This window comes from Cibotium barometz, chromosome 49 (genome assembly GCF_041138505.1).
Source record: "Cibotium barometz isolate CiBa-2024 chromosome 49, ASM4113850v1, whole genome shotgun sequence".
Lineage (NCBI taxonomy): Eukaryota > Viridiplantae > Streptophyta > Polypodiopsida > Cyatheales > Cibotiaceae > Cibotium > Cibotium barometz.
In genome coordinates, this window is record NC_141094.1 from 23,539,209 (window position 1) to 23,565,390 (window position 26,182).

The following is a 26,182-nucleotide window of genomic DNA, read 5'->3' on the forward strand; positions in this document are numbered from 1 at the left end:
AATCTTGTCCAAATTCAGCCAAACTGAACCTGGAAAATTCTAGAACGTAGTTGGACTTGGTTAGAGGCCTCCCTCACCTATAAATAGATCCTTAGTCTTTTGTAAAAAAATCTGTGAACTATACCATGCCTGTATTACATTAAAATAATGATATCTTCTATTATCCCTTAAAAATCCTCTACTTTTGGACAGAGTGGAGCCTCTCTCTCTCTCCAACCATCCTTGAGCTTTCCTTTCAACACACTAACCAATTGATTGGTTGGAGGATTCTTCTAAAATAGAGAAGCAAGCAAAAACAGGAGGTAAAGTGTAATTTTATGGTTTTTCTTTACTATTCTCAATGTTCCTCACTTCTCAACCCCTCTCAAGCTTAAGAAGTTTTTAATTAAGTGGTTATAATGCAAATCAAGCTGTTCTTAAGAGTTGTAATGAATAATTAAGAAAAGTTTACATTTATGCTTAATTTAGGATGCTTTTTATGTTTATCTCTCTCTCTCTCTCTCTCTCTCTCTCTCTCTCTCTCTCCCCCCCAAAGAATGGTCATTCCTATGACCAATTTTCCATTCAATTGATGCTTCTCATGGAGAAATTCTCAATTCACAAATCCAACTCTAGGCTTGTGAAGCTAGAGGTTAAGAAAATGGTTTTTTATACTTATATGCTAGTAAATTATGGTAATCTTATGAGTTAAATCCATAAATTGGATTTAAGGTTAAAAGATAATTATACCTACTCCTCCATTCAAGATTTCTATAACGTGGAGGCCATTGAAGGTTATTGGCAAGGCTGCATTGAGTTCATGACCTTTGAAGTACTGTCCGAGCTTATTCACTTAAACCATAGGGGTCCCAGTTACCTTATGGGGTATACAAAATTCTTCTTCCTCGGATTCATTACAGCTGTCAGGCTCCATGGTTTCATGCATGCCTGCCCTGAGGCGTCCTTCTATCCAATCCTTCAGATTATTCCATACACGTGGACTACTTTGGAGCAAAGTGTCAATAGGGATTTGGACCTAAGAAGAGATAAAGGAAGAGATACCTATAATGTCTCTTGGAAAACAGGGGTTGTTTTGCGAGGAAGCTTGGTTTGGCTTAGTCTTAAGCTCTATTTAGTGTAAGGGATAGGACTTGTCCAAATTCAACCAAACTAAACCTGGAAAATTCTAGAACCTAGTTGGACTTGGTTAGAGGCCTCCCTCACCTATAAATTGATCCTTAGTCTTTTGTAAAAAAATATGTGAACTCTACCATGCAAGTATTACATTAAAATAATGATATCTTTTATTATCCCTTAAAAATCCTCTACTTTTGGACAGAGTGGAGCCTCTCTCTCTCTCTCTCTCTCCAACCATCCTTGGAGCTTTTCTTTCAACACACTAACCAATTGATTGGTTGGGGGCTTCTTCTAAGATAGAGAAGCAAGCAAAAACAAGAGGTAAAGTGTAATTTTATGGTTTGCTCTACTATTCTCAATGTTTCTCACTTCTCAACCCCTCTCAAGCTTGAGAAGTTTTTAACTAAGTGGTTCTAATGCAAATCAAGCTCCTCTTAAGAGTTGTAATGAATAATTAAGAAACTTTTACATTTATGCTTAATTTAGGATGCTTTTTATGTTTATATCTCTCTTCCCCAAAGAATGGTTATTCCTATGACCAATTCTCTATTCAATTGATGCTTCTCATGGAGAAATTCTCAATTCACAAATCAAACTCTAGGCTTGTGAAGCTAGAGGTTAAGAAAATGGTTTTTTATACTTATATGCTAGTAAATTATGGTAATCTTATGAGTTAAATCCATAAAATGGATTTAAGATTAAAAGATAGTTATACTATCATAATTAAATTATTAAGTCTTATTCTTTTCAAAAATATTAAAAATTATCAGTAATAGTAGCAGTGGAGCTATGGAAATTTTTTTAAGAAATTAATACATAATTCATTCTTATGCATAACGTGAAAAGAGGACTTCCTACCATATTCTAGGATTGAATATCCTAGGTTAAAAGAATGATTTTCATCACATTCAATGGAAAACTAATTTTTAAGGTTTATGTATAATTAAATAATTAAGAAAAGAGAAAATTATGGTAATTATGTTTAAATGATAAAAGAGAAATTCCCATGACATTGGAATTCAATCATTTAAATGGGAAAAGTGGAATTCTTGGTATATTGGAATTAATGGATATCTTGCATAGCACGGTCTCGGCCGAGGTCTTGACCTGCCTTGGTTCGATTTAAATGGTGAGCTTTCAGTACGGTGGATAAGGGACCAAGGAAGCGGCCTATGAGTGAAGCGCTAGGTGACCTGCGAAGGATCCTAGAGGGTGCTGACCATACAGTGCTCAGGCTTTGGGTCGCCAAAGATACCCACGCGTGCGTCAAGAAAGATATTGGAACAAGGAGTAAGAGTTGTTTTCTGAATTCGGGCATGGATCTGGTTGATTGACCTTGCTGGTCCTCAACGGATGAGTCCATGACTCTTTTATATGGATCGGTTGGTTGATCTTACTGATCTTCAACGGAGCATCCATCTGGATTTTTATAAGTGAATATATTCTCGGGTACTATGAGCTAGGAACTATTGAAAAGGCCCGTGAGTGGACAGATAATGAGCTTTCTGGTTGGCAATGATGCCATAGGTACACCGATGAAGGAATGATTGGAAATTAGAATTAAACCGGATATTTTGGAGGATTATGATCATTGACACTATGGTTTCATTAAAAGATTGTTTTAAAGTCAGCTGAATCTGTGAAATAGGCAATTTCATATTGGGTGTGTAAGTGGTGTGACTAGCTTGAAGTTTGTATGAAAATCTGGCTAGGGGGCCCGGGAACTCTTTTTCCTGGTACCCAGGACAAAACCTAACCAAATTTCTAAATGGATCCCATCACTAGAGTGGTTAGGCGGTTGGCTAACCCATGGGACTAGATGGGGTTAGGCTGGACTAATGGATCCTTAAAATGAGACTCAATTCATTTATGGTACGATAGACAAAGTAAATCCCAGACAGTCCTTGTTCTATGGAAAAGAATCAACGGCTGTGCCTCTTGATAAGGAAAAAAGCGTTGGTCTCTATGATCCAAGTGCAAGTCTTTTCCTTGATCTAACCATGTGACTTACGGGTTGGGTCACATCAGTTCAGTTAGTTAAGGCTCTTGACACTATGTTAGAAAAAAATTATCTTGGAGGAATCGCCCGTGCTTTCCGAGCGAGGAAAGTTTTTTCGGGTTTGGTTTGGGAAGAACCGAGGGATTAGTCTCTTGTCCAGACATCCATGGGCGAGGCCCCGAGTGAGAGGCTCTGCCCTACGCAGGAAGGGCTACTTCTGCTACTAGCACCCCCGAATTCGTTGTGCGGAGGGGGTAGGGATCTTTCACCTGGTATCAGAGCAACTGGCTAAAGTGGATCAACGGAGAAGCCAGAAATGTCAAAAATTTATTAAGTAGCAGAGTAAAAGGTTGTAATTGTGTGATGAAATTCATACAAATTGATATTCAAAATGAAGATTCATAAATTTGTAATTGAGTCTTCAGATGAAAGTACCACAATTATATGGAATCCCTGACTTGCTTGTGGCATAGACATGATGGTATTTACCTTATAATTCCAAGGACCGTGAGTATCCGTATATATCGAGGGTATAACTGTAGCTCTTTACTGGCAATATATACGAGTAAATCTAAGACCTTGAAATTATAAGCAAAAATGCTATCCAGATGATGAATTCGAATGCTGGTTGATAGGATTTTAGAATTCTAGTTGAGAATTGATGAGTTGATTTGGATTTTGATTGAAAGATAATGATTCCTTGAAAGAAGATAAGTTCAACAAAGCCACAGTGATGATGATAATAACTGCAATGATGATTGTGACTGATGAGAGGATATGTGAAAGGGTGAGATGGGAAGTAAATGAATGTGGATGTGTATGTAAACGAATGTGATGTAAATGGATGTGGATGTGTATGTGAAAGAATGTGATGTAAATGGATGTGGATGTGTATGTGAAAGAATGTGATGTAAATGGATGTGGATGTGTATGTAAAAGAATGTGATGTAAATGGATGTGGATTTGTATGTGAAATAATGTAATGTAAAGGGACGTGGATGTGAAAGTGATGTGGATGTGGATGAGATGTGATGTGATGTAAGGGGATGTGGATGTGAATGTGATATGGATGTGGATGAGATGTGATGTAATGTAAAGACATGTGGATGTGAGTGTGATGTGGATGTGGATGAATGAGATGGGATGTGTATGAATTAGATATGATGTGGATGTGATGTAAAGTGGATGGAATGAATAAGATATGATGTGGATAGATGTGGAGGTGATATAATGTGGATAGAATGTATGTGATGGAATGGGGATACAATGAATGTGATGAATGTGAATGGATGTGATGTGATGTGAGTTGGGATAAGTGTGAATGGGTGAGATGTGATGTGAAATGGATGTGATGTGATATGATGTAAATTGGGATAGAAGTGAATGGATGTGATGTGATGTGAATCAGGAGAGATGTGAATGAATGAGATGTGATGTAAAATGTTTGTGATGTGATATGATAGATGTGAATGGATGATATGTAATGTGAATCAAGATAGATATGAATGAATGAGATGTGATGTGAATGGATGAGATATGATGGGATGTGAATCGGAATAGATGTGAATAAATGAGATGTGAGGTGAAATGGATGTGATGTGATGTGGATGGGGGTAGATATGAATGGATGAGATGTGAATGAATGTGATGTGATGAGATGTGGATATGGGTAGATGCGAGTGGATGAGATGTGATGAGTATAAATGTGGAAAGATGTGATGAGATGGAAAATGATGTGATTGGATGAGAATGGATGGACGACGATGGGAATACATATGATTGGACTTGGATTGAGTAATGTGGATTGATGTGAAACAATGTGGAAAGACGAGAGTTCGTTAATAGAAATTGTATTTATGACCTGCTTTTAAATGAGTGTTTTATGTCAAGAATGCTGGGGAAGAATTTTGACCGTCTTGTGAATGAGGTCATGGAGGCCTAAGTGGTGATAAAGTTGCAACAGTTGACAGAGAGTCAACTGTGAGATCCCTGTCCCCACCGCGCAACAATTTCAAGGGTGCTAGCAGCGGAAGTAGCACTTCTTGTGTGGGGCAGGGTCCTACACTCGGAGCCTCGCCCACCACGGATATCCAGATAAGAGACTAATCCATCGGTTTTTCCAAAACCGAACCCGAAAAAACTTCCTTTGCTCGGAAAGCACGGGCGATTCCACCAGGATAACTTTTTCCTAACGTAGTCAAAATCCTTAACTAATTGAGCTCATCTGACCGAACCCGTAAGTCCCATAGTCAGATCAGGGAAAAAGACTGTACTTGGATCATAGAGACCAACGCTTTTTTCCTCATTGTTTGAGAGGCACAGCCGTTGATTCTTTTTCATAGAACAATTTTTTTGTCTGGGATTTACTTCATCTATCGAACTGAATAGAAATTGAGTCTCGATTTACGGATCCATCAGTCCTGCCTAACCCCATCCAGTCCCATGGGTTAGCCAACTGCCAACCGCCCAACCACTGTAGTGATGGGATCCAATTAGGAATTTGGTTAGGTTTTGTCCCGGATACCAGGGAAAAGAGTTCCCAGGCCCCCTAGCCGGATGTTCATGCAAACATAAAACTAGTCACACCACTTACACACCCAATATGAAATTGCCTTTTTTCTCAGCATCAGCTATCTTTAAAATAATCCTTTAATGAAACCATTGTATCACTGATCACAATCCTCCAAAATATTCGATTGAATCTTAATTTCCAATCATTCCTTCATCAGAGTATCTATGGCATCATTCGCAACAACCAGAACGCTCACCACCTGTCCACTTAGGGGCCTTTTCAATAGTTCCTAGCTCATAGTACCCGGCAATATAATCACTTATAAAAATCAAGATGGAATCTCCGTTGTTGAAGATCAGCAAGATCAACCAACAGATCCATATAAAAGGGCCATGGACTCATCCGTTGAGGACCAGCAGGTCGATCAACCAGATCCATGCCCGATTTCAGAAAATAACTTACTCCTTGATTCAATATCTTCCACGACGCACGTGTGGGTATCTTCAGTGACCCAGAGCCCGAGCACCGTATGGTCAGCACCCTCTAGGATCCTTCGCAGGTCACCTAGCGCTTCACTGATAGGCCGCTTCCTTGGTTCCTCATCCACCGTACCGGAAGCTCACCATTTAAATCGAACCGAGGCTGGTCAAGACCTCGGCGCCGACCATGCTATGTGAGACGTCCTCCGTTGACTCTCCGTCAGTTGTTGCAACTTTATCAGTTAGGTCTCCACGACCTTAATCACAAGACGGTTAAAATGCTTTCCCAGCATTCTTGACATAAAACAGTCATTTATAAACAGGTCACAAATACAGTTTCTATAATGAACTCTCATCTTTCCACTTATCCCTCATCAGTCCACATTACTTATTCCACATTCCATTCATATGTGTACTCATTCTCATCCAATCACATCATTTTCCATCTCATCACATCGTATTCATTCACGTCACATATCATTTATTCACATCCCAATTCACATGTCATCACATCTCATCCATTCACTCATATCGACGTCTCATCATTTCACATACATATTCGCATTCATTATTCCACATACACGTCCACATTCGTATATCCACATCCATACATCCAATTCCACATCCGCATTCATACATATACATCCATATCCACATCCACATTCATACATCCATATTCCACATCCATACATTCATTTCCACATCTACATCCACATCCATACATCCATTTCCACATCCACATTCATACATCCATATCCACATCCACATTCCATATTTACATCCATACATCCACATCTACATCCACATCCATACATCCATATCCACCTTCCACATTCATACATCCACATCCACATTCACATCCATACATCCACATCCACATTCACATCCATACATCCATACATCCATATCCACATTCCACATTCATACATACACATCCATACATCAACATCCATATCCACATTCATACATCCACATCCACATCCACATCCATACATCTATATCCACATTCCACATTTATACATCCATATCCACATTCTACATTCATCCATACATCTATATTCACATCCATACATCCATATCCACATTCCACATTCATACATACACATCCACATCCACATTCATACATCCACACATCCATTTCCACTTCCACATTCTCATTCATACATCCACATCCACATTCACATCCATACATCCATATCCACATTCCACATTCATACATACACATCCATACATCCACATCCACATCCACATTCCACATTCATACATACACATCCATACATCCACATCCACATCCATATCCACATTCCACATTTATACATCCATATCCACATTCCACATTCATACATCCATATCCACATTCACATCCATACATCCATATCCACATCCATACATCCATATCCACATTCCACATTCATACATACACATCCACATCCATACATCCACATCCATATCCACATTCATACATCCACATCCATACATCCATATCCACATTCCACATTTATACATCCATATCCACATTCACATCCATACATCCATATCCACATTCACATCCATACATCCATATCCACATCCATACATCCATATCCACATTCCACATTCAAACATACACATCCACATTCACAAACATCCTCATCCATTCATCCATTTACATTTATCTGATTCATTTCACTTCCATCCATCCATTTACATCTATCTGATTCCTATCACATCTCATCACATCTATTTATTGAATGTAAGAGAATTCTATTTTTTTTATATAAAGATTCTTTACGCATCTAATTAGGCATAAAGACAACTTTAGTAGGAATAACACTTTTATAAAATCCTTTTATGCATCTATTTAGGCATAAGTTCAATTTTAAGGAAAATAACACTTTCGAATTAAAAATAAACCTTTTATGCATTTTACTATGCATAAATTCCATTTTAATGAGAATAACACTTTCAAAATAAAAATAAATCTTTTATGCATTTTACTATGCATAAATTTAATCTCAATGAAAATAATACTTTCAAAATAAAAATAAATCTTTTATGCATCTTTCTATGCATAAAATCAATATTGATAAGAATAACTCTTTTGAATTAAAAATAAAATTCTTTATGCATCTTTCTATGCATAAAATCAAAATTGATGAAAATAACTCTTTTGAATTAAAAATAAAATTCTTTATGCATCTTTCTATGCATAAAATCAAAATTGATAAGAATAACTCTTTTGGAATAAAAATAAAATTCTTTATGCATCTATTTATGCATAAAATCAAAATTGATGAAAATAACTCTTTTAAAATAAAAATAAAATTCTTTATGCATCTATTTATGCATAAAATCAAAATTGATGAGAATAACTCTTTTGAATTAAAAATAAAATTCTTTATGCATCTATTTATGCATAAAATCAAAATTGATGAGAATAACACTTTTGGATTAAAATAAATTCTTTATGCATCTTTCCATGCATAAATCCAATTTAGTAAGAATTACACTTTTAGAATAAAAGAATTTCTCTTATGCATCTAATTTATGCATAGAATCCATTTATGATGAAAATCACACTTTTAATATAAAAAATTATCTTTTATGCATATGTTTATGCATACAAATCATTTATGATGAAAATCACTCTTTTAATATAAAAGAATTTCTTTTATGCATCTATTTATGCATATAAATCATTTATGATGAAAATCACACTTTTAATATAAAAAAATATCTTTTATGCATACGTTTATGCATACAAATCATTTATGATGAAAATCACTCTTTTAATATAAAAGAATTTATTTTATGCATAAAAATCATTTATGATGAAAATCGCACTTTTATAAAAATCAAAATAACAATTTCAATATATGATAAAATCTGTAGCAATGAGTTTATAAATTTCCTCCTTTACAATTTTTGCATATTTAGGATTCATCTGGTATGGTTTTTGCCTAATTGGTCTTGATTTGTCCATGATTGGTCTTGATTTGTCCATGATTGGGATCATATGTTGCATCACTTCAGGTGGTACATGCTTCATCTCTTTGTAGTTCCAGGTGAAAAAATCCTTAAACTCTTTAAGAAGAGCAACAAGCTCCTTTTTTTTAGCTGGAGTCAAGTCCTTAGCGATATAAACAAGTTTAGTTTCCTCCCCTGGTTTTGCTTTCCTTGTCCTTGACTTCAGCTGGGCCATCGTATGATGTGGATAACCCATCTTCCTTAACTCTTTTAGCCATCAATTGAAAAACTTTTCGTTCATCATTTGTGTGTGTTTTGAAATGGTTTGGTACTGAAAGCAGGTCTGGTTTATCCTCATTCTCATTTTTTGTTTTAGCCATCACCTTCTTAGCCTCTTGCTCGGCTTTTGCCAAAGCTTTGTTTCAATTTCGGCGCCCAACTTTCGTAAGCTTAGGTGTTTCCGGTTCTTGAAGGTGACTTCCTCCCCTATGTTTCCCTTCAAGGGATATCTTACTCAATTCCTCGCCCCAATTCTTAGAAAACTCGTCGTGTACCTTGGTAGCTTCAAGGTATCTCAACCATTGGGCATCCGTGGGTTTTCTACGTAGTAGGGAATTTCGTCGAGCGATATATCATTTCTGCTTTTGCCATCTTCTAAGGTGTTGGGCACTGGTACATCCTTGTGATCCAGTCCCTTCTATGCTAGAAACTTCCTCCTCCGATTCCTCATCAATGGGCTGCCAATTGACCATATAGATTTAGGTAGTGGGAATAGCCCCAAATTCCACGTATTGGGTTCCTCGGGGTTGCATCACATCTATGGGGGCTAGCACATGCATCCAGTTTTCACTGAAATCCGGAGGAGGAAGTGATGCATACATTTTTGCTTCCTCTTCCTCTTTGGAAATTTCCACCTTGGGCTGGCATATTTGTACGGATGTGGTTCGCTCGGTTGTGACCGAATCATTAACAAACAGTTGCCCTTCCGTGGGGTGTGCTTTCCATGTTTGCAAATCTATCTTTAGAATTTGTGAATCCCTTCAAACATACACATAGTCTAATGCCCAATTGTGCACTCATTTGGATTCCCTCATGAAGGGTCTCCCCATATTACATCATATGAATCTGGTTGGCATAAAAAGTCCATTACCACACAAATGTATGATGGTAGTGAAACGTAAAGAGTTTGAGTAGCACATGGTCTAATTCCCAATCGTGCACTCATTTGGATTCCTTCATGAAGGGTCTCTCCTTATTACATCATATGAATCTGGTTAGCATAAAAAGTCCATTACCACACAAATGTATGATGGTAGTGAAACGTAAAGAGTTTGAGTAGCACATTCTCTAAAAGCCCAATGGGTCTTGAAGATGTTCCGTTTGCCATTTTAAGATATGCTCTTTTTCGATCGGGTTTTCCTCAATTTTTCCAGCATCGTTTTGTGATGATGCTGATCCCCGCGCCCCCACCATCCAAGATACCTAGTGCCTGGTATCTGTTATGATGAATTGGGATTGTAGCATTAGTGTCATCACTTTCATAATAACGCCCCGATTAATTAACCAGTATTTTGACGACTCTCATTGTTCTTTCCCTTGCATGTTTTAAGGTTCTTTCTACTAGAGGTGACTAAATCTCCTTTGTAATGTTGGTTGGCCTTAGTCTTCTCTCTACCCATTCTTTTATGTTGTATGCCCACAATGTTGGTGAACTGCGTAGAAGTTGTCCCAATGGCATTTGCATGGAAGTGGATAGTATAGCTCTTCGAGACTACCTATGTATCTGGGCTCTATGGCAATTAAGGGTTCCTTCCATGTGTGCGTCTCATATCCATCCCTAGGGAATGAATGAATGGACTCATCGTGTGGAACCTCCTCAAACATTCTTGACATCATGTTTCCTTAAGATCCATCTTCTGACTCTTCTAGAATTGGAGTAGGTACGTCTAATTCCCTTTCCCTTGTTGGTTTGTTTCTTGTATACATTGTATTCTTGGCCCGGTTAGCCCGTAATTTGGCTTTGTGAAGTCGCTGACACTCCTCTACTAGGGCCCTGGCTTCTTCAAGCTTACTTATCTCTTCGTTCAGCATTTGGGTATTCACCGACTCCTTTAGGGGTTGATGGTCTTTCCCCTTATGCTTCTTGGTCAGGTTCATTTGGTGTGAGCATTTGATCTTATTCTTGTTAAAACATTCAACGGATTCGATGTGGTCCACACACAACCAAAACATTGTAGTGGTCCTCTCCTCGTATTTGCGTTTATGTCTTTACCTTTCCACTGTACCGTGGTTTGAAACAGGTACTAGCGTGTTATTCTGTAAGACAAAATTCTAGTGCAATCTCCACAACTTCCTCATAGTACTCACCATTGACTTCTACTTCACGCACCATATCCATATCCTCTGATGGCTTCTCAATCAATACTTGGTTGATTTTAGCCTATGGTGGTTGTGGTGGTAGAACAGGCAGCGGTAGAGCTGAAGTGTCCTATACTCAAAACATCCCCCTAGGTAAATAGGAAGGGTTTGGATATCCTACAGCTGCAGTGATTTGCATGCGTGGTGCTGGTAAGGCCAGTGGGGCTCTAGGTGTCGCAGTAGCTGTGCTACGGTTTTGGAACCTTGGATATCTGCACATGGAGGTGTCATGATTCCCTAATTTTACATAGTGCGCACAATAGAGTAATGGCCTTGCTCTTAACTATGGGCATTCAGTGGTAGTGTGATTCAATCTACACATAGAACATCACACCAAATCTCTACGAGGCTAAAGATGGGTATGCCCATGCCTAGATGTTTCTCTCCATCCTTCACCTTCAATTTTTCCAGTATAGCATTGCTGAGTTCGTCCATAGTCATGTTCCCAACTTGCTTGCACACACTGAGTTCCAATATCTTGGTGACTCAAAACTCACGAAGTCGTTGGGCTACCGATATTTTGACATCTTTTGGTTGTGGTAATTCCAGCATATTGTCTTCATATTCAATTGCCAGCTTACAACATGCATTCAAAGTAGCCAGTCGGGCTAATGCTAGATAATCTTGTGGTCTCGGACTCCTTTCTGGAAGCATGGCAATAACTGATCATAAATTAGCCTCTCCCGTAGTTTGCATCTTGAATTCAAGTGCTTTAGCCAAGACACATAGTCTCGCATCGAATCAATTTCTTTCTGTTTGATGTTATGTAGCTATGCCACAGGACTCCATCTATCACCACTTCTGGCAAAGCTTATTATAAACACATTCTTGAGCCATGTGAAATTAATCTTATCTTTTGGCGTGAGGGTTCAAAACCATTGATGAGCTTTTCCTTCTAGGGTCAGTGAGAAGGCATGAATCATGATTACATCACTTACTGGCCCGTAGGTTTTGCCTGTGGACTTAAAGATCTCTATATGTTGAATCGCAGATCCCCATCCCCAGAGAACTTTTGTATGAGCTTTGAAATGATGTGTGGCTTCATTTGGGATGGTATGGATTCTAAAGCAGTGCCTAATTCCTTGACCATTCCTCGGTCCATTTCTGCTTGCCATATTCAACAAATTTGTCCTTATGGCTGCATTAAGATCTATATTTGGATTCACCCTTGGTCTTTGAGGAGCTACTCCCCCCTACCTAGACCTCATCCTCTTCCAACATTGGCTCTTCTAGGCATTTCTGGTATGTAGGATGGTCCAACCACTTCATTCTGGATTATCTCATCATTAGTAGCCTCCGTATGCCTTTGTAGAATCAAGAGCTCCATGTCTTGTAAGCACGTGGGATGATTGATCATTTGCTCGATGTCTTTCTTGGGTATACAAGTGGTCTTCTACTTCACCCGTTTCCCTCGGTAGATTATCCCCTTCATCTTGGGTTACAAACCCTTCCTCCACTCTTGGCTCTTCATTAATGGGCTCTAAGTTTGGAATTTCTTCCTCACTCGTGCCCATGACCATTTTTGGCTCTTTGCCATGTGATTAAAATAGGTTCACATTTCCCATCTCCTTTTGTTTGGCCCTAGCCCTTTGAGTATCGATCTCTTATTTCCTTAAGCTCAATTCTTGCAGTATAGCTGCCATTCTACTTCAATTCTTTTCAGATCTAATTCTACTTATTCTCAGGTTGGGAAGAATACTTGACCTATCCTGGCTGCGCTTTCCAACTCTCTTCTCATTCTAGGGGTGGCAGTGTTGGACAGCCTGGAATTTGAAGATTGGATTGGTAATTCTTACCTTGGACCAAGTCCAATGTCACTGGTTAATAGACCCGTGCCTGTAGATTGTGCTTCCTCATTGTTGCTGGTTTGGAGACCAAAAAATCCCCGGGCTATATCAATAATACCACATTGTATCTAGTAGGGGATGGTGGTTTCTCCTCTTCCCCAAACTCAGAGCATCATAGCCCTTCTTCCATGGATTCTTCACTGCTAGTCCTACATCGACTAGTCCACACCTACCCACTCCACTTAGCGTGTTCACATTATGGACCACTTGTATATACTCTATTATGGACCACTTGTATATACTCTATTATGTGCGTTAGTCACTTTATCTTCTTTGTAGACCTCTTTTGTTGTGTGAAGAAGAAGAAGAATTTTCAGCCTCTCACCTTTCGAGGGTTTGTGTGAGTGTGTGTGTGTGCTTGCAAGAGCTCAAGCTCTCTTCTCCCTTGCATCTATTCATCACATGGTACCATATCACTAATCATGCCCGTGATCATATTCACCACATCACCAATCATGCCACCACATCACTAATGATGCCTGATCAACGGTGATCACCACATTACCAATCATGCTTGCCATGTCACCAATCATGCTGTTATGATCATGACCACCATGGTACCAATCACGCCCCTGATCCACATTACAATGTCACCAATCATAGCCATGTCATTAATCACGATGCCACATCACCAATCATGCCTGTATGATCACATGACTACATGTCACCAATCATTCTCGTGATCACACAATTGCACATCACCGATCGTGGCCACCACATCATTGATCATGCCCGTAATCACGAGACTACCATGTCACTGATCATGATGCCCATATCATCAATCATGCTGATGCAATGATCATTGACGACCGTCGATCACCAATCGTGTCATCGATCACAATTGGCACGTCCCTAAATCACGCCTACCATGTCACTGTTGATGACACTCACGATTACAACCACCACGTCATTGATCACGTGACTGCCTGCCCCACGGCTTCACGATCACCACACCATGTCACCAATCACGATCGTCATATCACCAATCGCGGTGCAAGCATAAGGTCAAAAGTAGGTAGATGGAGCCTAAAATAGCAAAAGGAAGCACCTAGACACTTCAGATCTCCTTTGCCAAGAGACTTACAAAGAACAAGATCAAAATACGAAAGAATGGCTAGTCCCCCCTCTACACATGGCAAATGTCTAATTGAGAACTTGAAGCCAACATTAGGTAGTGATATTGAGACCTATGCCACACATTGATGCCTCACACAAGTAGAGCCAAGGACAAGCAGGAGGTGGAGGTTGAATCAAACTTAAATGAGAAAAGTAAAATAAAAATAGTCTCACCAAAGGGAATCAAGTAAACTCTCAATGCAGGAACATCCGCTACACAAGAAACATCAAAATTGATGATGCTACGTAGAAAAAAATAAAGTTTTTCTAGCAGATAAAAGAGACTTGGAGGCAAGTGATGAAAAATAGGTAGAGGGAGAGCAGACACACACACAGGAGCAAACCCTAATGTATATTGCAAACCCTAACCATAGAGGGAAGCCATCTCTCTTCTCACACAATGCATAAAGCCATAATCCATAATACACAACTCACACTATGTGTTGTGTCCACACACTACTAACCCTAGCTAATGTCCACGCACTATGACCAGCTAGACGCGGTCATTTATGTCTCACACATGCTGCTACCTAACATGCCAGCACATAGCGTAGCTAGCACACACTGACATCGAGCTTAAATCTCAATAGCCCCTCTCAAGCTCATGATGTACTGCCACAGATGAAGATGTAGATGAGGTTGGGCTATCAAAGCTCTCAACACTCCCCCTCAAGCTCATCCCACGTACTCCCAACATAGTACGAAAGTACTCAAACTTCTCTGTGCTCAGTGGCTTTGTAAAGATGTCGGCCACCTGCTCTTCAGTCTTCACATACTGTAGATCCACTGTACCACATCCAGCACTTTCTCTTTGACAAAGTGATAATGGACCTCTATGTGTTTGGTCCGCGCATGAAAAACTGGATTCTTGGCCAACTGTATACTACTCATGTTGTCACAATGAATGACAACCTTGCCATCAATAGGCTCACCCAAATCAGCCAAGAGACTCTTTAACCATACACCTTCACATGTAGTAGCAATGGCTGCACCTCTGTATTCAGCCTCTGTAGTACTAGATAAAGCAACAGTAGGTTGCTTCTTGCTACTCCAACTCCCCACAACAAGTGTAAAGGCATAACCACTAGTAGACCTCCTGTCATATGAGCTACCTGCCCAATCTACGTCTGTGTAGCCATGTATATCCAAGCCTTTACCATGCTCATAAAGAAGACCATAATGTGCAGTGGTCTTTACATATCGCATAATGCGTCTCACTGCATCCAAATGAGGTTTTCAGGGGCTCTGCATAAATTGGCTTACTAGCCCCACAGCATAATTGAGATCCAAGCATATGATAGTCATGTAAATAAGGCTTCCAACCATCTTTCTATACATAGATGAATCATCCAACTCCACCAAAATCAGCCTGTAGCTTTACATTCTGCTCCAAAGGTGTACTCATTGGCTTACACCCTGTCATCCCATATTTTGCCAACATATCCAATGCATATTGGCATTGCACTAACCATGTACCTGCATGGTCTTTGATCACTTCAATCCCAAGAAAATATCTTAATTCACCCGTCTTTCATGTCAAACTGCCCACTCAATGCTTTCTTAACATGCATAATATCTGTAGCATGATCTCCTGTGACAATCAAGTCATCCACATAGATGACAAGTAAGACAATCCCATGATCTGTTTTCTTCACATAGAGTGAAGAATCTACTGTAGAAACCTGAAATCCAAGGGAGATAAGATATCTGCTCATCTTATCACTCCAAGCACGAGGTGCTTGCTTTAAACCATATAAAGCTTTCTTCAATCTGCATACATGAGTGAGATACCTTGGGTGTACATATCCTTCTGGCTGTGCCATATAAACTTCTTCTTGTAGATCACCATTTAGAAATGCAATTTTCACATCCATTTGATGCATTTCCCAACCATTTGCTGCAGCCATAGCAATGATTACTCTCATTGTTCCCATCTTTGTCCCATTGGACTAAATGTTTCATCATAGTCCAAGCCTTGGGGTTCTGCATAACCCTTAGCTACCAATCTTGCTTTATGTCACTCAATGGAACCATCTGACTTGCATTTCACTTTGTAAAGCCATTTGCAACCAATGACATTTTTGTCTTGTGGTAATGCAACCAAATCCCATGTTTCATTTATGAACCAATGCGTCCATCTCAACATCCATTGCCTTCTCCCATACATGCTTTCCAATAGCTTCTGTATAGCATGTAGGTTCCACATGCTTCACCAAAGAGGTCATATATGTGCAATGCATAGCAAAATCACGATATGTCAACCTGTCAATTGGATACCTGACCCTTTGGGATCTCCGGAATGCATGCCGATCACTCTGAACACTTGTCACTCTAGCATGTGGTGGCACATATCTATCTTGCCTAGCACCAGGTGTACGTAAAACGGGTATGCCAAATTCCTCATCCAAACTCTCTGAACTTGACGACTCATAACCTGTACTTCCAATTCCTTCAACTTTCTTTTTCCCTTTATCCATAGCACTACTCCCAGTGCTCACACTCTCATGCCTCAAGCATCCTGACCATGGATGTATAGTGCTACTCTCAGACTCTGCTGGCCCAGACATAGAGATAGAACTTTCTTGTGGCAAGTTCACATGCACATCAGCTTCAAGAGAATCAATGACACCCTCATTCTTTGCTTTGTACCAACTAGCAAGCTCATCAAACACCACATCTCGTGAGATAACCACTTGCCTAGTTTGTGGATTGTAACATTTGTATGCCTTACGATCCTATGCATATCCAACAAATACACACTTTTCTGCCTTAGGATCCAACTTCCTCCTTCTCTCCTCAGGCACATGTACATAAGCTATGCAACCAAACACTTTGAGGTGTCCAATGTCTGGCCTAAAACCTATAAGCCACATCTCTGGCGTACTTCCATGTATGGCTACTGTGGGTGTCTTATTAAGTATATACACTGCAGTGGCACATGCTTCTGCCCAATAATAGTCTGGCATGCTCTTTTCATTGAGCATCGCCCTGGCCACTTCACAAATGACTCTATTCTTTCTCTCAGCAACACCATTTTGCTGAGGTGTATACCTGCAAGTTAACTGTCTTCTTATGCCATGCTTTCTCAAGAAATGCTCAAAAGCATGTGAGGTGTATTCACCACCTCCATCTGTCCTTAAACATTTTATCCAAGAGCCATATTGCTTCTCTGCAAAAGCTTTGAAATCCATAAACTTTCCCAACACTTCACTTTTCTCTCTGAGAAAGTAAATCCAAGTCATTCTGCTAAAATCATCAATGAATGTCACATAATATAAGCTGCCTTTAATGGATGGGTTTTGTGCAGGACCCCATACATCGCTATAAACTATTTCAAGTGGCCTGCTACTCATGTTGCCTTCTCTAGGAAATGGCAACCTCGCCTGCTTTCCAAACTGACAGGCATCACAAACATGCATATTCCCATCATACTTGAATCTAGGCAGCCCACTAACAATGCCTCTTGCCTGCATGTTCTCTAACCTTTGTGTGCTCACATGCCCAATCCTTTTATGCCACATGTCAATGTCCTGTACCACATTTGGGCTTTTAGAGAACATGGCTGATTTCAACTCAGGAATCCCAGCATCCAACTTAAATAACCTGCCTTCTTTCTTGCCTTTAGCAACAATGACTCTACATCCATTTTTGAAATCCTCAACGAAGCAACCATGCTCATTGGAAACAAACCTGTAATCCCTGTTCCACCATTTGACCAACTGAGGCCAAACTTTTTGTAATAGAAGGCACATACAAGACATCTACCATAAACTTTGTTTCACCATTGTGCATAACCAATGGTACACTTCCAACATGTGTGATAGCATGTTGGGTATCATCTCCTGTTTCCACATAGCCTTTCACATCCATAGGCATTAGGACCTCAATGGAGTCTTCTTGGGCCCTTTTATTTGGCAGTTTAAGGGAGTCAAACCTTTTCTCTTAAGAAGGAACGTTTTCTAATTTGAAGCTTCAAAACGGCTACTTTATTCAAATTTGAATTTTGGGGGAAAAATGGAATTTAAAATCTAGCGGATAAAACCATATCATGTAACATATTTATGGAAAGCTCTTGATACGTAGATCACGGATCTGTAATCTCCGCTCAAATCGGAGCTTGTATGTAGAAGTTATGGAGGTCCAAAAATTATAAAATTGCCCCCCTCCCCCCCCCTTTTGGGGGGAAAAGTGCACCCTTTGACCACTCTTACACCTCTCTTAATCACCAATGGTTTTTGCTTACATGGCGGGCTCCTATTTGTCAAAAAATTAAACGTTTCCATAACCTCATGGCAAATTAAAGGGCCCAAAAAGACTCCATTGAGTTCCTAATGCTTCATATGCTCAAACCATTCGCCATGACAAGTCATATGGTTTGATGCTCTGATTCTCCAGAGTCCATATACCAAGTGTCATCATTTTCAGCATTTGTCATCATAGATCCCACAACATGTTTCATGGTAAACAAGTGATTTGCGCTACCATCATTACTGCTTGATACATAATTTTTACCATGTTGTGCATAATGTCCACCATGTTGTGCTCTACCCCCTCTCAAATCATTTTGTTTGCGGAAACAATCACATGCCATATGACCAAATTTTCCATAGTAATGGCATTCCACATTTTGCATAGATGTTTGTTGGCCTTGCCAACGTCCTCTACCACGAAGATTACCTCTGCCTCTCTGAGGTGTATATCCACGACCACCTCTAGCACCATATATAGGCTAAAAATTTTGTTGTGGTGACCTATCCTGCCATCCACAACCATTACCACGACCACGTGATGCGAATCTCCCCTTGCCTCTAAATCCTCTTTGTGAATAGAAAGCTTGATTTCTGCCATTATCATCATGGCTAGTAGATGCATCATGAAACGAGTCACTGAGTTTGATTTCCTCAACAAGAAAGAGTGAAACCAACTCATCAAAATCTGGTAAACCTGTACTCCGAACCAAGATGGGTGTATCAAAAGACTTATACTCCTTGCCAAGACCAGGCAAGGTAATGTCTACCAAATCATCATCAGGCATGGGGGCATTGATTGTTGCCAATGCATCTGCATACTTCTTTATCTCTTGTACATAATCATGGATGCTCCTTCTATTCCGTTTCACATTATGGATCTGTTGTCGCAACTGAGACTTGCGAGCACTAGTATCTGTAACAAACAGCTTTACCAATGTATCCCATGCATCCTTGGGATTCTCAGCATCATGTATATGTATGAGTGAGTATAGCATCCGAAATACATATAGACAGATAATGCAAAACTTTGTATGCTCTTTCTGACCATTGCTTGTGAGCTATAATCTATTGCTATGTAGGTTGTCGAGGTAGTTCCGGCTCTGGCTCCGCACCTGTAATAAGATTCCAAAAACCTTTTCCCTTTAGAAAGTTTTTGATCCTGTACTTCCATGCCTGGAAGTTCTTCCTATCTAATTTTTCACCCACAATTTGTACTAGGTTATCTGACATATTTGCTCAATGCAAATGCACCTTCCGCACATGCCCAAATCTGTAAACGAGCCTTCCTCAACTCAACCACACTCTAATGAGTATTCCAAATACTCCAAAGTAGTCAACAAACTTCACTTTTGATGTAGAAAATCAAACTATATGCATCCAAAATGAACTAACATACGCAGTCCAAGGTACCCTGTTTTGGCACACTTTCCAAGGCTTCAAATTGCAATGTAGTGGTTCAATCAAGTGTGGATAACCTGCATTGACACCTAAACAAGCTCAATGTTGCATATCAACACCAACCAAGGTGTGTACATACCAATTTTGTCAAACCCCCTTCTCTGTTTTGAGAAAAACCAGTAAAACCAGTAGTAGAATTGCTCTAATTTCTTCAATGCTTGTCCAAATTGAGAGACCAAGCATTCATTAGCTTAGTAATGATGTCCACTAACTCCATGTAAAAGAAATTAGACCAATTGTTTAAGATGAGAGAGTAATTAGTCGATTAATCACACTCTATTTCACTAATGACAGTAGACAGCCTGTTTAATCAGCTCATTTCCAGCTCCATGAGGCATAATTGCTCCAACCAATCATGTTCATTGTATATGGGTCTACCACACTGCCTACAGTACTATATATGGACATGGTTTCCATGAGCTAAGGCATCCAATGCTTGTGAGTATCCACCCCCTTATACACCTCGTACATACTCCTGTCTAGATCACCCTCTAAGCTCTACTTGAGAGCGCATGGGTGGATAGCACCATCACTTGTACCTCTTTGGTATAATCAAAATTTTAAATTCTCTATTACATTATCTATTGTTCTTTGTCTTCCTATCTCTTTCCACTATGCCATATTCTTATATGGTATCAGAGCTTAGGTACTCACGAATAGTGCATAAAGTTTAGTCTTTCTTTGCATAGAACCCTAGGAGTGATGCCTTCTACCTTTGCTCTGCTACACCAGTCTTGTGCTTTCGTCCACCTGCCTTCACGGAAGGCAAGCTTGATGGGACGAACTATACTCTTTGGAAATTCAAAATTAATGCCATTCTAGACTCTTATGAGCTCCTAGAAATTGTTCTGGGAATGGATGTAGAACCAAAGGGAAGCCCGACCCCAACAACCCTACAAACATGCTTCCGCTAGATGCTACACTTCTTCGGGCATGGAGAAGGCGCAATGCTGACGCACTTTGTGCCGTCATCACCAACGTAAGTGATTCTATTCTCACTCTGATTCAACATACTACCAAGGCTACAGAGGCCTGGATCATACTGAGAAATCAGTATGAGACTCGCAATCAGGCCAGGATTTTGAACCTAGAGAATCAGCTTGCTTGAAAAGTTTGCTGAAGGAGAAGCTGCTGAAGCATTTATCTCGCGGATCAAAAATCTATGAGATCAAATGGTTGCTGTAGGGATTACACACACTAGTGAGGAGTTGGCCCGGAGGTGCATCGAAATTCTTCCACAGAAGTATGACGGCTTGGCTACATCACTAAACACTCAGGTTAGAGTACCATCTATATCATTTGAAGAATTTAGTTCTATGCTACTTGAGGAGGAGATGCGGCTGATGACCCACGATGGTAGTGATGCTGCATTTTAGGCCAATGCTAAAGGCAAAGGCACGACATCTTCTGATGAGAAGAAGAAGAAGCCAAAGAAGAAGAAGTTTCAAGGGATCTGTTATTACTATGACAAGAAGGGTCACGCCGTGTCAAAGATTATAGAAAGAAGCAGGGTGACGAGAAGAATGGTACCTTGAAGTCTTCATGGAAGGGAAAGGAGTCAGTCAACAATGTTAAGACTGAGCTTTAACTTTGGGTCACCATTGAAGAGGTATGTTCATCTGTTTAGGCTCCAGTTGATGATTCATTGAAGGGAAAGGAGTCAGTCAACAATGTCAAGACTGAGCTTTAACTTTGGGTCACCATTGAAGAGGTATGTTCATCTGTTTAGGCTCCAGTTGATGATTCATGGATTTTGGATAGTAGAGCATCCCGACACATGACCAGTAAAAGAAAGGATGGTATAGTTCCTGGAAGCCTCTATAGGAACCCACCTTCAGTGTTGTTGTTGGGAATAATGCTAAATGTCCAACCAAAGGGTCTGGAACAATATCTTTTGTGGTAGCTATAGGTGAAGAGAAGAAGTTGCCAAATGTTCTCTATGTATCCCAGATAAAGTTAAATCTACTATCAGTATGACGGATAATGGGCTTGAAGTACGCTTCAAGAAAACTAAAGTAGAAATTCTAGATGCTGTTGGCAAGGTAGTCGGCAAAGGAGTAAGGCGCAAAAATCTCTACGAGCTGATTGCCCTTACAGTGTCTGTAGAGGTAAGAGCACAAGCAAGCTTTGGCACGAGCGATTTGGTCACTTTGGATTTGCTATGCTAAAGGAGATGTAGAAAAAGGGTATGGTAGCTAATTTGCTTGCATTTTCAGAATTGCAGGAACCATGTGAAGCTTGTATGATGGGCAAGCAACAATACAAGACATTTGCACATGAAAGCAGCAATCGGGCAAAGACTCTTCTAGAGCTGGTACATGCTGATCTTTGTGGTAAAATGTCTACTACTGCATTAGGGGGATCTTCTTACTTTATGCTGTTAGTCGACGATTATAATAGGAGGATGTGGGTTTATTTCCTTCAAGATAAGGCTGAAGCTTTTGGCAAGTTCAAACAGTGGCATAAGCTTGTGGAAAATGAGACAAGAAAGAAGGTAAAGAAGTTTTGTACAGATCAAGGAGGAGGAGAATTCCTTTCAATGGAATTTGATAGCTAATGCAAGGAGAATGGCATCAAGTGCCAACTCACCACTGCTCACACACCTCAGCAAAATGGTGTTGTAGAACGCCACAATCAAACTATCATGGGATGGCTCGATGCATGTTAAAGGCAAAGGGTTTGCCCAATACATTTTGGGCTGAAGCTATTAACATAGCAGTTTATGTCCTCAATCAGAGCTACACAAAGGCACTCAAGGATGTTACACCTCAAGAGGCCTACTCTGGTAAGAAACCTTCAGTTTCTCATTTCAGAACATTTGGCTGTGAATGTTATGTGCATATTCCAGATGCATCCAGGACCAATCTAGATGCTAAAAGCAAGAAGTGTATCTTTCTTGGATATAGTCAAGAGCCGAAGGCATATCGGCTCTATGATACAGAGGAAAAGAAGATTGTGGCCAGTTGAGATGTGGTATTTGTAGAACACCCACACTCAGTGTGGAGGAAGGAGGTCCGTCCACTATATCATCATTTGAAAAAATAGTCCACCATGAGCCCAACCCACCAGTTAGATTTCTTCTCAAGGAGGAGGCATTTTTAGAGGATGAAGACTCTCACACATCACAATAGTCTACTGCTGCACCACAAGGAAAGCCACTTCCAAAGTGGGCACAACAACTCTTTGATACATAATCTAGTACCTGAGAAGCCAGAATCTTTAGCAGATGGACCACGCAGATCAAAGATAATAGAGGAGCAGAGAAGAGCATCTGATCTCATTATCAATATGGCCTTGATGGGGGGCTGAGATAATGGGAAAAGTGAAGGAGCTAGCCACCTTGGATGAAGCCTTAGCAAATCCAAAGTGGAAAGCTGCGATATAGTCTGAGTATGATAACATCATAAAGAACAACACTTGGGAGCTAGTTGATCGACCACCAAACAGAAAGGTAATTGTACCAAATGGGTTTGGAAAGCTAAGTATAAGGTTGATGGCTCACTTGAAAAATACAAAGCTAGGTTGGTTGCATAGGTATTACACAAGTAGAAGGTTTTGACTTTGATAAAACCTTTGCTCCCTTGTATGATAACTATCAGGGCAGTACTTACCTTGGCTGCTCACAAAAAGTGGCCAGTCTTTCACAAGGATGTCAAATCAGCATTTCTGAATGGCCATCTCAAGGAGGATGTATATGTAGCTCAACCACCAGGATTTGAGATGCCCAGATCAGAAAACAAAGTTTGCAGGTTGAAGAAGGCATTGTACGGGGGCTGAAACAGGCCCCAAGGGCATGGTATCATAGGACAGACCAATTTTTCAAAAATATTAGGTTTATAAGAAGTGCTTCTGATGCTAACTTGTATGTTCTAAAAAGTCATGGCAAGATTATTTTGGTTGTCTTGTATGTAGATGACTTAAACATTTCAGGTGATAATGAAAAGATGATCCAAAAGATAATGGATATACTGAGCCATGAGTTTGAGATGATAGACTTGGGTCTTATGCATTTATGTTTGGGGATTGAGGTCTGGCAAGAGTCAGGTAAAATCTTCATTTTTCAGCAAAAGTATGCTTGGGAGATTCTCAAAGAATTTGGGATGACAAACTGCAAGCCTGTGTCTACGCCAATGGACGTGAACATGAAGCTCTACAAAGGATTCTTCATCACTTGTTGACATCAAGAAGTACATGAAGTTAGTGGGAGTTTGATTTTTCTCACTAATACTAGAACTTATATCAGCTTCATAGTTGGTGTGTTGAGAAGGTTTTCCAACAAGCCACGAGAGAGTCATTCGAAGGAAGGGATGATGATACTTAGGTACATCAGAGGTACTCTTGAGTATGGCATCACTTATAGCATGGGTGACACTCTAATAGGTTATTGTGACTTAGATTGGAAAGGAGATTGTGATTCTAAGAAATCAATTTCTGGATATTGTTTTTCGCTTGTTGGTTCCAGTGCTTTCTCTTAGACCAGCAACAAACAACAACATATAGTGGCACTTTCTTCCACAAAGACTGAGTATAAGGCAGCTTGCTTTGCTGCATGTGAGGTAGTATGGCTGAGGAGAATCTTGGTTGACATGGGAGTTCAGATCAGGGAGGCTACAGTCTCTTGAGGTGCGACAATCAGAATTGCATGGCAATCTCCAAAAACCCTCTGTTTCATGGTCGCACGAAGCATATTGAGATTCAGTATCATTATGTATGGGAGATGATAGAGGATGAGATAGTGGAGCTGGAGTATTGCTCTACAGAGCAAAATTGCGTGCCATCTTCACCAAGGCTCTTGGGAAGGACCAGCTCACTTGGCATCTTCATCGACTTGGAAAAACCTAGTTCATGGTGGACATTGAGGGGGGTGTTAGTATACACTCTTCGATGCCCACCTCTTAGCATGTATCTCACTTTGATGTATAATGCACATTTGTAAGGCCCCCATTATATGAGGAGTATCCATAGTACATATGTCTTTAGTGGGAACCTCAGCTTAGACATCGATGGGGTCATTATTGTGACCATTGACGATGGTTAGGATATTGTCAAGGGTACAAGCATTAGCTGGGGTCCGGGTATGAGGAATATTCCCTAGAATATTTCCTTGAATACTAGGTCCATCATTAGTGGGCGGTGGTCGATGGGCCGCGTTTTCTTAATACGCGGGCAGTGACCATGTCTATGTAGTGTAACCACCCTAATTGTATACATGTCTACCACACTGCCTACATTACTATACATGGACATGGTTGCCCCATTAGCTAAGGCATCCAATGCTTGTGAGTATCCACCCCCTTCTACACCTCGTACATACTCCATCTAGCGTCTGTCTAGATCACCATCTAAGGTCTACTTGAGAGCGCATGGGTAGACAGCACCATCACGTGTACCTCTTTGGTATAATTAGAATTTTAAATTCTCTCCATTGTGTATCTGTTGCATTGTATATTGTGTTTTGTCTTTCTATCTCTTTCTACTGTGCCATATTCTTATAACCCATGCTCACTCCTAGACAAATGAATGTGCTAGATGCTAAAGGCCATGCTGCTTCCAAAGATATGGGGCAAAATTCATGTCACAATTCGATTACAATCCAAACCCCCCCTTTAAATACCATCTCCTTCTACACTCCAATTACCCCATTCATTCTTTCCATATACATTTTCATCTACCAACGCCACCCCTTTTGCATTCGCTCCTCCATCCATGCCTCCATACATGTCCCCTTCCATGCCTCCTTCTATGCCTACCTCAACCCTACTATGTACCTAAATTAGTGTGGGGTATAATGATACTCAACATATACTCACCATCTTTGCCTTTCAAGGGGGTCTAAGGCTTCTAAAGAATGAATGAGATCTCGAATTTATCATTCTCGAGGATGCTTTAGTGCATTGGTGGAGACATTAGCTCACCATCCATGGTGAATAAGAGGGATGATTCACGCACGATGGAGAGATTATATGATTTCAGAGTTGATGTTAAGTGAAGTCTACTTATGGATGCCCAAGGAACTTGTTAAAAAAACCACCTACAAACCT